The 16627-nt window shown below is 42.7% G+C and overlaps 1 protein-coding gene across 33 annotated transcripts in view; it reads left to right on the plus strand.

Moving 5' to 3' along the window:
• CLASP1 (cytoplasmic linker associated protein 1) overlaps positions 1 to 16627 on the plus strand; it is a 2584612-nt gene that overhangs the window by 45846 nt on the left and 2522139 nt on the right. The gene's annotated exons all lie outside the window — the stretch shown is intronic.

Consider the following 16627-nt stretch of genomic DNA (forward strand, 5'->3'; position numbering starts at 1 on the left):
TCCAGTGTGGGTGTCCTGCAGTCCAAGAACAGGCGGCAGCCAAGGTGCCTTGTGAAAGTAAATGAGTCATCCGTGCCCGTGCTGGTGGACACAGGAGCTTCGGTGAATGTCAAGGCGCGGGAGCACTATGATGCTATGGAGGGTCCGCCGAAACTAAACTAGCGGCGCTGAAGGCACACATTTATATTTGGTGGGGCACAGCCAATCCTGCTGGACGGAGCCTTCGTGGCTGATGTAGGGCATGGTGGTTCAGTGATTAAAGCACGCTTCTACATCACCATGGTTAGCAGCAACACCCTGCTGAGCTGTGCGGCTGCGCAAGAGCTGGGCATTGTCAGCTTTGCCTACTCTGTGTATGTGGAGGACATTCAGATGCTGCTGGAGAAGTACTCCCGCTTGTTTGAAGGGATCGGGCGCATGGCAGGTGATCCGGTCAGGCTACAAATGGATGAGGCCATCCAACCGATTGCCCTGAAACATCGGCGGGTACCATTCCATCTGCGGGACCTGGTCGACCATGAGCTGGACAATCCTGTCAAACTGGACATTATTGAAAAGGTGGAGGGCCTGACCCTGTGGGTCTCTCCGATTGTCATTGCGAGAAAACCAAAGCAGCCTGACTCAGTCAGAATATGTGTGGACATGCGGCTCCCCAACAAAGCAATCCAGAGGGAACAATGTCCGATGCCCACCATTGGCGATCTGAGTTGCAAGGAGCCCGGTTCTTCTCGAAGCTGCACTTGGGGGCTGGATACCATCAGGTGGTGCTGAACCCTAAGTCGAGGTACATCACCACGTTAACTACCGATCGCGGTCTGTACCGCTACAAAAGGCTGAGTTTTGGGGTGTCATCTGCAGCCAAAGTATTCCAGAACATAATCCGTGGGGCCCTCGCTGTCCTGGATGGTGTGCTCAATATCAGCGAGGACATTTTGGTATTTACCAAGTCAGAGGTTGAGCATTTGAACAAACTGGCAAACACTTTTGAACGGCTCCAGTCTCTGGGCTTAACACTACACAGGGACAAATATGAATTCCTAAAGACTACGATTGAATTCTTTTGGCTTTGTGTCTTAAAGAAGGGGGTGTGTCACCTGACCCAAGGAAGGTGTAGGACATAATGGAGGCCCGACCACCCGAAAACATCTCAGAAGTGCGTAGTTTCCTGGGAATGGTCACTTATTGTGGCTGGTTCATCAAGAACCTTGCATCTCGCGCTGAGCCACTGCGGGCCCTCTCCAAGAAGGATGTCAACTGGCAGTGGGGGCCTCTCGAGCAGACCGCGTTTGAGGACATTCAGGGGTCCCTGACTGCAGAGGACACTATGGCGTTCTTCGACCGTCTCTACAATCTGAGATCGTTGTGGACGCCAGCCTGTTTGGTCTGGGTGCCGTGCTTACCCAGGTTGATGCAAACTTGGAAGCTCGACCAGTCGCATACGCCAGTAAAGCTCTGTCGGAGACGGAACAGAGATATTCTCTAATTGAGCGAGAGGCCTTGGCAGTCCTGTGGGGCTGCTGTCACTTCAGGCTGTATGTGTTGGGGAGACCCGTAACGGTGGTCACAGACCACAAGCTGCTTCTGCCTATCGTGGCAGGGTCCTCCTCCAAGCCACCAGCGAGGATTGAGCGATGGATGCTGGCTTTGCTGGAGTATGGGGTTTCCCTGGTGAGCCAGAAAGGCCACTGAATGTCTGTGCAGAAGAGGCTGATGAGCATGTTCGGCTCGTGGTGGCAGCAGCCACTCCCAACTCTGTGCCGGTGGGCGAATTGGAGCAAGCTGCAGCAGAGGATGAATGTTTCCTCATTCTCAAGGCGGCCATTCAGTAGGGCTCATGGAGGGCGGTACTGGACACTTTGGCCCTGAGAACTCAAGAGGCCAAAGCCACGTTGGAGCAACTTTGGAGGGTGAGGGACAAACTGACATTCTTTGAGACTGGCTTACTGATCAGGTGTCCGAATGGTGATCCCGCAAGGGAAGATGCAGCTGATCATCGAACTGGCTCACCAGGGGCACTGCTAAAACAAAGGCCTGTCTGTGCCAGAAGGTGTGGTTTCCAGATCTGGAGAGGCGTGTGGATGAATTTGTGGCGGCATGTGTATGGTGCCAAGCGGCGTCACCAGCGCAGAAGGAGCCCGCCATGGAGACCATGCCATGTGGCACCAGGCCATGGGAAGTGGTCCACGCTGACTTTCGCTCTACGACCCGGGACACACACTTTCTGGTGATCGTTGATGAGTGGTGCAGGTACCCGGAGGTGGAGTTTGTTGAATCGGTGACGTTGGAGAACGTAGTGGTTGCTGGCGAAGATCTTTGCCACTCATGGATTGCCCAAGGTGCTGTGTTCGGATAACTGAAAACCGTTTCAAGTTGAAAGCTTTGCCAACTTGATGGATGAATATGGGGTAAATCGCCAGAAGGTCATGCCGCTTGGCCATGGGTGAATGGCGAGGCAGAACGTCTGATGTAAGGTTTTCTGCATTGCGCAGGCACAGGGGGTCAGTGTCTGCTGAGGGCCTTGTACATATTTCTACGCGAATACCATGCCACCCCTCATACCAACTCTACTGGGGTGGCGCCAGCCGAGGCACTGGTCAAGCGATGTCCAAGAGGCCTCTTGCCAGAAACTGGCGAGCCCATAAACAATGAGCAGGTGGAAAGGGAGAGGAAGGAAAGAACTGCGCAGGAGAACCTTCAGAGGGGACTCGGGCCTCAGCATTTTGTCCCCGGCGAGGAGGTGCTGGTAACAAACTGTCACCCACAAGTAAAGCGGTCGTTGACCTATGAGCTGGGGACTCTGGACGTGGTGGCAGTGAAGGGGCCGATGGTGACTGCATCTGATGGGACTGCGTCCATCATGCGCAAAGCCAGTTTCTTTAAGAAGCTGGTTGAATCCAGGCTGGAGACTGGGCAGAACAAAGACATGACGGAGGTACGCGATGAGGGCGGTGACCTGGCTCTTCTGCCATACTCTCCGGCTCAGGTGAGGGGGTCCCAACCCGGGAGGCAGGCAGGAGGTACCCCAATAGGACTGGGCGAGGGAAACCTGCCCACCTCACTATGTGCTGGATCCCTGAACTGGTGTTAACATCCGGGGAACCGACAGTTTGTGTGGGGAACCAGGGTGGCTGTAATTAAAGGGGTTTGTAATTTCTGTTTGCAGTGTGTTCACATGTTTGGTAGGTAGCAATCCTTTGTTCATTGTTATGAAAAAGGAGTGTGGTGCTTCCCCTTTAAGGGCACGCAGCGGAGTGACGCTGCACTCCTGCGGCGTGCCCTATAAATAAAAGGGGCATTCCCGGCCGCCACAGCGACCGGGGAACCTGAACCGACTACACTGTCTGTGTGTGGCTCTGTAGGAGGGAGGGGGGTTCACGGGCACTCCGGTTGGGAACCAGAGACCTACAACAAGCATTAGTCATTTGAATTGATAACATTCAGTCATTGTTCGGTTCATATATAGCAATAATTGTGTAGCCAGCAGGCTTTAGATATGATGCTCTAAAAAAAATAAAAATAAAAAATAATCATTCTGTTTGATTATACAAATTTTTCATTACAGCATTTCGTTAACGTTTTAATAAAAAGAGAAAATAAACTTTAAAGTGTTTCGGACTCGTGCAGATTACTGTCCTTATTGATCGCAGTCCAAAATGTAATTACGGTTTAAAATTAAGTATTTGTCATGGCCTTTTAGAAGATGAGACCATCGCTCTTGAGTGGTCATCTGTTTCTGGGATATTCTGAAGAAATCTTTGAACAGGTTTCTTTTCTCCATCAAAGCAGGGAATATCATGATGACATGCAAGAGAGTCTCTTTAGTATTCTCGATCTTGCAAAATCGACAATCGGAAGACGTTGTGTTGGGATGTTTTATCACAGTTAAATAGTCACAAGTCGGTAGAGTGTTTATTCGAAGATGTAAAAAGAGGTCTCGAGTAAGTCGGTCTGGAAAACATGCTAAGTAGGCTGGGAGTTCGTGAAGGGCCCTAGTTTCAATTGCGCATTTCAGGAAACGTTTATATTTTGTTTGTTCTGTAGTCGTTTTAATCCAGTCGTTTCTCTGGATTTTGCGTTTTGCTTATTGCGGTCTGTTAATTAGCATGTCTTCAGTGATTTCTTCTTCTTTCATTCCTTTCTTTATTTCGTTGGACCAATGATGGAGAGCTGTCGCATGTAAAGCATTGTTTTTTTCCTTTAATATTTCTAAAGATGGAATTCGGTCTTGACAAATTATTTTTCTAAAAAGATCCATTTGTTTCCAAAGAAATATTGATTGAAGAGCCAATTCCAATCGGTATCGGAAAGGTTTTAGGTAAAGCTAATGTTTTCCTCCAAAAAATGGCCTCATAGAGATGCCATTTCATGATAGTTGGCTGATCAATGTTTCACCGGCATAAGTCAAGATTGGCACTACCTTTTGGTTGTATAGTGCAATTGTAGATTTTATAGAATATGTCCCGAATTTGCAATGAAAGAAACAACCTTGGCAGGCTAAAGATCTTGCTTTCCTCTCAATGTGATCTTTCCATTCTTGTACAGTTGGAGACAAATTTATTTATTAATTCAATCTCTTTGCCTTCAAGATGTAATTTCAGGTTTGGCCAGTTCTTAGTTTCTAGAGTTGATAGCTTCATAAGCTTAGTTTTGTTTGTGTTGATCTGCAACTCATTCTCTTTCATGAAAATTGCCACTTTATCGAGAGTATTTTGTAGACCTGACACTATTTGGTCCATGACAATAAAGTCGTCAGCATATTTTAAGGTTTGTATGGTTTCGTTGTTTCTCTTGGGAGTGTTCGAGAGCAGATCTTGAATTGCTTTAACAAATTCACATGTGTACAGGTTATATAAGCAGGCGGCACCCTTGCTTCAGTCCATTCCAGGTAGTAATTGGTTGAGTTACTACGCCATCTTTGGTTAGTCTAACTTGGATAGAAGTGTTAGAATATAGTTGCATGATTGGATCAAGAATGGATGGCGGGCAGCCCGAAGATGTTAATGTCTTCCATAGATTTAATCTGTTAACTGAGTCAAATGCCATTTTTAAGTCTATGAAGACAGCATAAACCTGCTGCTTCTTTAGACTTGCTTCATGTTTGATTATACTCCATAGCAATAGGTTTAATGTTTGTTCCTATTTTGTTTACAAACCCAGTTTGTCTTATTTCTTGCTTGCCGTTTGCGGCTGCCCATGTATGAAGTTTTTATTTTTTTTTTTTTAGTAAAAAACCTGCAAACGGCTTTCCCAGCGGATCTAATAAAGCTATGGGTCGGTAGTTCTCAGTTTTTTTTCCTGTCACAAGTTTTATAAATTGGAATCCAGATTGCCAGAGTACAACTATGCGGAATTTGTTGGGTTTTCTCGATAAGAACGAGTAGGCGAGCAAAAAAGGTGGCCCATTCTTCAGAAGCGGATATAAGATTGGCGCTGGAGAGGCAATCTGGCCCAGACGCTCGGGACGGGTTCAAGGAGCAGATGGTTTTTATGAGATCTTCTCGTTCCCATTTTAGGTCCTACTGAGGTTTTTTATTCTCTTCTTGCAATAGCGGTATATCTGTTTTTTTTTGCTATACAGGTTAGCAAAATGTTCGGTCCAGGCTTGAGTTCTACTTCTTGGATCATGGTCGGTTCTTTAGAGTTTTCATTTGAGTGACCACAATTGCCTCGTGTCTTTCTGCTTTAAGGCCACTAAGATTGCCTCTGCATCTGTTTGGTGCATTAAGGATTTAATTGCTTTTATTGAATTGGAATATTTCTTTTTTTCTTTTTTATCTCCGCTTTAGAGGTTGCTGTTTTTAGCTTTTTTTAATGGTCGTATTCTTTTGTTAAGGGTTTTTTTTCAACTTAATGTCATTGTTGTATTGATGCTTCTGTTTAGTGTAAGAATTACCATTGATTTTCTTAGGTTGCTGGTAATTCTGCAGTATCCATTCATAGTTGAGTTTTTGGGTAGTCTGGGAGAGGAGAGGCATCAAACTTTATAAGGTCAGCCATTTCAGATTGTTTTATACAGAGTTTGTTGAGGCCATTATTTAGTTAAAAATCTGGAAGAATTAATCGTGGGACCTGAGTTTGCAATATGTTCCATGTTATTAATATTTGATGATCGCTATTAGCTTGAGGATGATTGTCTGTTGCTGTTGTTAATTTCTGAATACCTTCTGAAATGTAAATGTAATTGATTATTGAGGCAGATTTTTCAAGTGTCCAGGTTGCAGGCGGCAAACCTTGTTCGTTTAGAGGTTGTTCTGTTAAGGTTATATTTCGAAATCTCGATTTCTTTGGTCCATTTTTTTTGCTCTTTGGGAAATTCTAATCTAGAACCTTCTGGACTGTATAGATGAATGTTAAGATCTCCAGCTATAATTAACTCTGCCTGATTATAAGTACCCGCAATTGCATCGAATTCATCACATATTGAACCGAGAAATTTGTCGTCGTTCATTGCTGTTGGGTTCCAGTAGATATTGAAGATTAAGTAAGTTACCTCCGAATTTCGGTTAGACTCCTCTACTGGGAACGTTATACGAATAGTGATATATTGCGCCCAGAAGTGAATGTTTTTCTTGGCTACAACTGACCAGTTTGGGTCCGGTTTACTCAAGATCATCATTCCAGATGACTGCCTACCTTGTTGGGGAAGTAATCACTGGGTTCATATAGGTAGAATATCCTTCAGAGTACTTCATTGGAGAGCCAGGTTTCCTGGAGACATATTATGGTCATGTCTTTTTGGTTTAAAGAACCTTCATAGAAGAGGTGTTTGAAGCCTCTAGTATTCCAGGAACATAGCGTGATTCCGCTAGAAGAGGACTCCTTAGATGTTGGTTGTTACACTCTAATGTAACCCAGGAGGAAGGAGTCAGTTAGTTATTTTTTTACCGTTGCGGAAATGTCCGCATGGGAAATGTTCGCAACACAGAAATGTTCGTACATTTCCCATGCGGACATCCATTGAAAATCATAGATTCAAACACACACCCTCACTCACACCCCCAGCCCCTACTTACCTTTCTTTCAGACACTATGTCCTTGTGGCGCCGGTTCCCTTTCACTTCCGCTATCGGGAACCGGCGCTGCAGGGTCGTTTGTTTTCAGTTTTTATTTTTTTAAAGCTTTTGTTCAGGTGAGCTGCGGGGGTGTCCCCCGCTACCCCGGTCACTATACTTTTTAGTATAGTGAGTGGGGTATTGCGGGGGACACCCCGCAGCCTTGGAGTTTTTATTTTTTTACCCACCCCACACCAAAACACATACCACAAAAAGTTCAAACTTTTGGTAGTTCAAACTTTTTGTGGTATGTGTTTTAGGTCTTTTGGGGGGGTCGGTAATTTATTTTCGGTAATTCTGTCCTATTCCGGAGGAGAAATGCCAAGTTGCCAGCTATTAGCCAAGCATAGAAATGCACTCCAGGACCTGAATGCCAATTCTCCCACATGGGTCACCATTTCTTATTCGCCAAGAGTTCTCTTTGATCCAAGGCCCATTAAGAGGTCTTGTGTTAGCATAGCCTATCCCACCCTACCATACATAATAAAATGGTGTGAATCGGTAGTAGATGTATAAGGTGTTCATGCGGCAAAGTCTTAGGATGGTGAATGACTGTTTACCACCAGCACCACCTGGGCTTGATGGGAGAATTGGATTGTGGAGGTCTGACATGGAGTAAAAGCATGTAGTGCAGCGAGTGGTTAAGGAGTTATGTAGAATTTGATGATGCATTTTACTCTTGGGTCCTGCAAAATAAAAGAAATATTAAAGTAACAGTTTTAAGTGGTCTTGAAGTTTTACAATATTTGTGTACTGGAAGTGAGACCTCCATAAAGACTGAGCTGTACTGTGTGTCCACAATGCACTAATACTCGACCCAAGAGAGTACTTACAAAATTTGACTTAGTTTGCTGCATGCGTATAAATGGGGACTGACTATGCCCAATGCCACAAGTTCAAAGTACTTGTATATGGTTTATATGGCAAGATCAGGCAATATCAGAATGGTATGTAAGACCTAGTCAATTTGTCATGGAGGGTACTTTTTTCTAGTTATTTAATTTCAATTTGCCATATTCAGATATTTATACATCAGTTGGCAAACATTCCAAAATCACGCTGTCTATTCTAATTATTGAAATCGTTTTATACACTGTCATACATCATTAAATCATTAACCCCTTTGTCAGTTCCTTAAACCAACTATTGCAAATGTCATGAATCAACAATTTCAAAATTCACAAATCAGTTTGTCATGTTCACAATACACATATATCAACTAGCCCTAATTTAATAAACCTTCTAGCCAGTTCCTTAATATAAATAGCCAGGATTCATAGACCACATTACAAGATTCGTTTGTGCTTGCCATCACATCACATTACAGGGTTCAAAATTAAGATGCAATGAGCAGGAGCTAAAACTAGCTCCTGGGTATCCGGCATCACCCAAAAGGCGGAGCTACCGCTGGGGAAACCAGGAGCCACGTGGGGAACCAGCGCACCGCAAATCTAACTTCCACATGAGAGGCACACTAAACATTTTGTATGATTTATTATTTTTAAATGTGTGCTGAACGTGCCCTAATGCTTCTTTATAAGCATTCTCAAATACTCAATGTTAATGTCACATATGCATGTTTGTAAGGCAGTAATTGGAAAAAGTAAAAGTATCTTCTCGTAGCTATTGGTTTTAAGTGAACCAGGCTTTTATAGGCTAGAAGCAGGAGCTAAATAGCTCTGAGCTCCCCTCAATTTCGAACCCCGACATTAGCAATGTTCCATACTATGCCCATATGTGTGTCCTGTTAGTAATTTTAATTTTGCGTTCCTTTCTTTGCACAGCTGTCAAGAGGATAATTGACAAATAAGTTCCATGCTTACGAGCAACTTACGATCCCCAGGCTCCCAATCTTTGTTATTTGTGATCTATTTTTTGCAACCTCAAATTGCTTCCATTGTTCAGTCATGCGTTTGTTTCAATATTAGGATAATTAGGCCTCTCAACTTTCTATTCTACTAAAACCCTACATCTCTTGTGTTGTCCCGTCTTAACTATTGCTGCTCCCTCTATGTTGGCTTGTCTAATGTCGCCCTTTTTCCGTTGCACACTATTCACTCCTTGGTACAGATTCTATTTTGTCTCCCTTGGTCTGCCAGCATTTCCCCCCACACCCCCACAGTCCCCCCCAAATCTGACACATCTACATTGGCTTCCAATTAAGCAACGTCTGTAGTTTCATTTTCTGTGTTTAGTTTTTAAATGTATTCATGCTTTAGCCCCATCCCCTCTATGGTGTGTTTTCTTAATACCATCCCTCTAGAGATTTACTTTCTGCCACTCAGTTTAGTCTCTGTTCTTCGGCTTCCACGCATCCGCTCCTTTCAATTGCTTGCTCACACTCTTTGAAACTCTATCCCACTTTCAATTCGTTCCTCCTCTAATCGGTCTCAATTTAAACTACATCTAAAACTCTATCTTCAATCTGCTTCTTAATGCTTGATGTAACATTATTGTATTGGTTTGTGATACTGCTCATCTATTGTTTATTTGTACCGTAATTCTTCTAAAATGTTCTGTGCTTTGGATAAAGGCGCTATATACATTTTTATAAAAACAAACTTGCATATGCAAAGTATGTGTTTGATGCAAACATGCATAATATTGGTGAGAAATGTGCCATACTCATTGTTGTAATCGAATACATTTGCAGAGGCGCTGATTTGGTAAGTTTGATTTTTGTTTGGGGTGGAGGGGAAGATGTATAGTGGAACCCTTTTTTTTTTTTGTTTGTCTCTGACTGGGGCATCGTGATGGTGCAGTCAATGACCATTTGGGATTGACGGGAGTGTTCAACATATGCTTAAGAGGTAGTGCACAAATTGATTCCAGTGTTTCTATCAGAAATTAGATTCAAAAGCTGCGGGTGCTAATGTCTAGCCACACTTGAATTGTACTGCTTTTGTTTTCATTTAGTTTAGACGCACCACTCTGCAAACTAAACACCAGGACCAAAGGAAACGTGTGCCAATCTAGAAGGTAGAACCGACAACAAAACTACTCCACACAGATTGCCTGAAACCAACTAACAACCCCCCCTTCTCGTCTCCACACTCTCACACCACTCGTGTACTAGACACGCCCAAAGGGCTAGTGAAACAATCCACCAAAAAACTCCTACTATAAACCCAATACATGCAAACAACTCTGACACTGGACACCACCCTTTTGGACACAACCGTGATCAGTAATCGCGAAAAGGGGAAACTAACAAGTAAACGGGGGTTAAGTGCTAAAAGTTAAAGTGGGGGTCGGGGGCTCATCAACAAATGCAATGGGATGCGACGTCACCGGAAATGTAGCATGTCAAGGTGAAATATGCACATTTCATTAAATTGGCTTTGCATAACCGCCCAAATTGCACAGGACGAACGGCATTTGCCTTTCATAAAATCAACAAACAGCCAAGAGAGGATATTTGCTTCTAATAGTGTTTTTGAAAACGTTAAATGGTGTGCATGTTTTAAACTCCAAGAACCAAAACGTACGCTTTGCTTTCCCTGGAACTTGCAGCACCGAAATGGGACATTTCCCCTTTAGTTATTCATTATTTTTCATCAGGCTATATAGTGCAGTGGTGAAGTGCCTGGCCTGCAAACCTGACAATGGCATTTCGATCTCCATAAATTCAAAGAACACATTCGGGGCCTGATTCATAGACTTGTTTCATAATGGTGGAATCCCATATGAAAACGTTCTGTGAATCAGGCCCTCAATGTTTGTCATTTTAGCTGGGAGGGACTGAGTCTGCCCTCTGAAAAAAGTGGGTGGACTCCGACCCCACCCTCCTCCCCCGCGTGTACCCTCTACTTGAGCCCTGCAAGTAAATGGCTAATTGTATGTGTTATTTTGCCATTTAGAAAGCGAATGATGTTTGGCTTGAGGCCACTGTATGGACATGTCAACAGATGTCTAAGTAGGTGATACTGAGATGAGCAATGACCTGACAAGCAATTATCCTTTCAACAAAGAACATGGCTTTGGGTGGCAGCAGATGATTGACAGTTAAATTACAGCATGCATTGAAATGAGTACAGTACGAAATTCACCTGTCTGGAGAGGAAAGGGTCCGTCGACTTACAACACCAAACTGTCAGTTTAACAAGAGGTCTGACCCCAGGCATGCTTTGGCAATAATGCTGAAGAGTGGAAACCTGTTTCCTGAATTGTGGCTTTTGCTCATCCATGAATTTGACATTTAACACAAGTGATAGTAAAATGACAAATGTACCACAATTTAATTTAAAAGGGAAACTGATTCAACAACATCATAAATTATTAATTTTTTGTTGGCAAATGTTTGCATTTTGGCAACTCTCCGAAATGAAATGTTAAGCATGTAATTTGCCAAGTACGTATTTTAATGTTCCCTTTTTATACAGAGCACACCACACCACTGCATTAGTAGTCCTAAAGCACCAGGCCTCGTTCATGTATTGTAGAGGCATGTTTTGACCCTGACCACAGTGGCAATCAGACGGTGGTCTGTGGGGTGAAAGTGAGCCAAGGAAAGCGTTAAAGCAGAACAGTCGGGGAGACACATGTGTATCCTTAACTGACAAATGTAGGGAAATGGAAACTTGATTGAGTGATAGTTGGGGTGAATATTGTTAAGGATTTCAATCGAGCAATACACCCGGGTCTCGCCTAGTATGTAATACACAGATGAAATACTTATTTATTGTGTCTATAGGTTTTATATTCTGAGTGATATAACACTCATATCACACCCTTCTCAAAATACCCCCCAGGTCACAGTGGACCAGGAATCAGGCTTGTTGCTAAAGGTAAATATTTATTTAAAATTCAAATCAAACACAAATATATATAGCAGCTATCACCAATGTGGTGACAAAACAATTCAGAAAGTAAGGCAATTGAATTCACTTATAGCAATACAGAATAGAAAACGCTGGAAAAAGACCAGTTTTGGTTGGTGAAAAGATAGCATTTAAGTTAGGATTCCCCCTGCAAAGTTCACAATTCACAAATTAGCAATTCTACACAGATGTAAGTAGCAGGTATTCAGGAATAAAAACAGTGTATATAGAGTTCGAATGCAATCTTCCCTCCCAAAACAAGAGAAAACGTTTTTGGAAATGTTACACTTTTAAACTGACAGTTGAAAATAGCTTTGAAAAACAATGAAAAGTGTGTAAAAATCTTTAAATTGATAGAAATTCTTATGCGAGCAACACTGAACAGGTCTTAACAAACACAAGCTACAAGATGAGCAACAGAACACACTTTAAATCAGAATGGAAGTTAAGAAACACTTTGAATGGGAATTTACACGTGTAAAACTTTTGCAAAAATGCGAATTTGCGGCTAAATTTCACTATGCGATTTCTAATAAAAATTCACTGTTTTGCAATGCAGTTTTTGTTTGTGGATGTAGCTACAGGTCTTAGGCTTAACTGAGAGTTGCTGTTAAGTCTCTAGCTATAGAATTGAAGAAGTTATGTAAGGTTTAATGAGAGGTGTCTTAAAAAAAAATAGAACCGAGAAAAGCAGAAATTCGGTTTTAAAAATGACAGATCGGTTTTATTTAACTATATTAATGACTAAGAAAGAGAATGCCACCTGTGAATCTCCAGTTACGCACGGCCGCTTGTAACTTCACGTGGCGGATACTACGTTTTCTATATGGAAATGTCTTTATTTAATCCAAATCACTAATGGTCTAATGAAACGAAGGAGAAAAAAATCTGTGCATACACTAGGGACTAACAGATTTGCAAGAATGGTTCTGACAATATTAGAGGTTCTGAAGTTACAGATGGGATAGGTTGAAATTGGGATAGGACAAGGCAAATGTACTATGGGTTACTATGATTCCTGTTTATACTTACAGTCCACTGTAAATTAAGATTGGACCGTTAGGTTCTGTTCATCGTGGGTCAGGTCTACAGGCAAGAGGGCACCTCTGGCGGAATTGGATCAGCTAGTCGGTTCTGGTCAATTGGACTGCACCTCAGGATGGATTGGCCCTTCTGGTATGGCAAGTTTCAGCAGGCAAGCCTAAATGGTAGCGAGCCAGACTGGATCAGAATTATTTCCCTGAAGTTCTTTTGGGATGGCTTCAGGATTTGGGCCTAGCTGAAAAGAGTTCAGTAAAATGCTGAGGCCGTGGCTTGGTAAAGAAGTCTGGAATCAGGACAAGCTGAAGAATTCTGGAACAGGGCGTCGCGCGGCAATCCGGATGGAGTCAGTAATCGGTGTGTCCGTGTGTGATGAAGTTCCTATATTTATCATGCCAAGTGACATCACAAAGTTTATGTTTGGGGCAGAATTTCAAACCACACCCACACGGCTGTGATAGGTCAAAGGCACTTGCCTTTTTCTGGTTGGAAGTCCGAAAGAGCTGTCATATTTTATGATGTGATTTGGGTACTCCCACATTGATTTGAACCACAATTTAACTTTCCGACAAATGCACATTTCTATAAATATGCGCTCTAATAAAATCAGACACATACATTACATATTTCGTGGGTTATCCTGACATCTAACTCCATCTCAAAGAGAGCTGTCTTTGTCGTTTTGTGAAATTTTGGCAATTTTAATCATAACGGTTTGGCCTAACAATTCCTAATTCAGTAGATATCTGTGCAATTACCCCTAGAACATGGTATACAATATTATATTTGCAGCCTCAATAGTTTTGCTACAATTATTCTTTTTGTGTAACTTTGGTCCCTTTTATATAGTACAGGGTTCTCTCACGTCTTCACAGAAAGAGCATAAAATTAGATTTACAACTACCAATTTTTAGATGTGTCCTCCTTCATGTTGCAAAGTTAAAGGTTTTCAAAACTTAACCACAAATAGACTTTTTAAACAACAAATGTCTTTTGCAGTTTTGTTTTCCTTTCAACTGGCAACAGCTGTCAAATTCCTTTGATCAGGGTGGGAGACCAGAGGGAAGTTTCCTGCCCCTCCCCTGAAGGGATCAGTGCTGAGCCTGCCATTGTCCTTGGCTGGGCCAGAGACGAATGCCTAATGAGTTCTTTGTTCTAAATATGCGAGAACCTCCAGCAGCAATGAAGCCTTCCTGCAAGCATTGGGGTGTCAACCTGAAGTGTCAATCTTTCCCAGGCTGGGCACTTTCCAATCAGAATTAAATGGTTAACTCCAAACTGGATTTTGACTTTAAGATTCACCTAAATCTTTCATTTAAAATATAAATTAACACAGTTTATAGGGGATTTTGAGATTTAAAGAATTGTACCTTTCACAAAAAATGCTTTTAAACAGGCGATTTTGCACTTCGTGGAAAAAGCACATTTAAACTGAATCCTTACATCAGAGTTTCCTCTGCAGCACACACATTTATTCAGCACCATTTCTTCATTTGCGTGCTGGGATTTGTCTGCAGTCTGGATGGATGTATCCAGCCTTTGCTTGGAGTTCTCTCTGCACAGCTGAATACATGTTTTGCCATTTTTAGCCGCATTTTTCCTTTGGAACTGAAAGAAATGTTGCTGGGCTGGTTTTTCATGAGATAGATTTCTCAACTGCTGTCAGTCTTCTATGGCCAAACTGGATGATCTGTAATTATTTTACTCTCAATGATTCACTGAAAAATGAATGGATCTAGCACCAAAACAGCACTTTGAAGGTTGCAAAGCTTCATTTTTAAAAGGCATTTCTGGTTTTTAGCCCAATTCTGTGGCCTTGCTTCATGTTAAATGTAGCGGCACCCACTAGCATTCTCCTGCAATGAATTCTCTTTTCACCCCCACTTTGACTGTGTGTGGCAGTGGTGTGAAGCCTTTTGTGATTGTGACCCATGTTCAGTTTGACAGATTTTTGCATGCACATGGGTTAGCGCATCCATTTTGGTTGTTTCTTTCCCCATTGGTAAAGGGGTGCTGTGGGGCGCATTGGGTGAAAATATTCCACAATGTACACTTTTCGTTTATTATTTTGGTCAAAGGACTGAGGGAGTAGTACTTGCCTTATTGGCTAGCGGAAATTTAGTGGAGGATATTACTAGGGGTGGGGGTGGCAGCGGCAGTGGCAGTAGTAGTGGTATTACGTTAAGCCATGATGTAGATGCGTGATGCCCCTGAGGTGTCCTCAAGAATTCCTGGCCGTTGTGGGGGGGCCTACTAACCAGATGATAGCAATTGGATCCCCTCCTGCTGATGGCCAGAGAGTTTCTGTTAAAGCAGAGTTGGCTGATTTGAGATGTCAGAGCCAGTAATTGGCTATTTGCGGAATAAATGCTGTGGGGTACAAAAGAAGGGCTTGGAAAATAAGAGCCCCCTCCAGCCTTAACATATTGGACTCTTGTATTTCGTGAATTAAATAGGCCACTGGAATGTAGAAGAGAATTAAATTAGAGGTAAGGTTGTAAAATAGTGCACAGCAGGTTATAAGGATAAGTCCATATTCTACAACCGTCAACAACGGTCTGCTTCCGGTATTAACTGACTAGGTTATGTCATCAGTCTCGATCTCATTGCATTATCCAACGAGTTGGTTAGCGTAATAAACCCTTTATTACCTTTTCTGTATCTAAATCTCATCCTGAACACACTAAAGCGACCCCCCCCCCTCCCCATCCAATTGGTATGATGCAGTGTGCTGAGGACCCTGATTGGAAGTTAAAATAACTCATGGGGAGCATAGAACATTAGTGGCCAGGCATAAGGCGGCATACAAAGAAATTCTAGTACAGTAAAAAGTGTAATATACGCAGGTGGCCTGGTCTAATCTGATCACGGCCGCTCATTTAAATGAACAGTAAACTTTTTGGGAAATGGTTCACAACTGCCAGAAAGGTGTAGCTCATTTTAGCAATAAGTGGTGTCATCCAGAAAAGGCATGCTTTGCATATTCTGAGGAAAATCTGACTTTAAAAAAAAAAAAAAACACGCTTGTGGTATGTCAAAAAGACAACACCTGAAAATAAAGGTTCACATGTTTTGGAAGAAGGCATAGATTTGGGCAGCTAACGGATACTTTGCACATTTTATATTTCGAAAGCGCATCCATTTTACAGCCCTAATCCATTTAACATTCAGGAAAAGGAATGTGTTTTTCGAAACGATGATTACTTAATGAACCATCACATATTAACGTCTTCCACTTTCACTGATCTGCCAAGGAGTACCATGCGTGGCAGTGGGGTGCAGGAGGGTAGGAAGGGTTGGACTAGCGAACAAGGGAACTTTGTGTTTTTACTTTTGTTTGTTGATTGAGGAGAAATCGGGTTCTCTATGGTGTGCGGGCAAAGAAGGTATTAACATCTACCTAGCCATATTCATGGGCATTCATGCCCTGTGCCGATACTACCACTACAGTCTAGTGCATTTGTAGCTGGTGAATATGTACAATGGAGGAGTGTAAATGTTCCTGAACTGAATCGAGAAAGCACGCCTGAATGCAGTAAGGTTTTGGCTGGTACTTCACCTTACCCTTTCTGTGTTTGTTTAAATAATGGGTTGAAATCTTGCCTTTTGACGGCACCAATTTCTGAAAAATTGGGTAACCATGTAGAATGTACACTTCACTGCCGTGCACACACACGACACGCTCCAATAGAAAGCACGTCACAACACTACAAA

This window comes from Ambystoma mexicanum, chromosome 9, assembly GCF_040938575.1.
Source record: "Ambystoma mexicanum isolate Mex_15411 chromosome 9, UKY_AmexF1_1, whole genome shotgun sequence".
Classification (NCBI taxonomy): Eukaryota; Metazoa; Chordata; class Amphibia; order Caudata; family Ambystomatidae; genus Ambystoma; species Ambystoma mexicanum.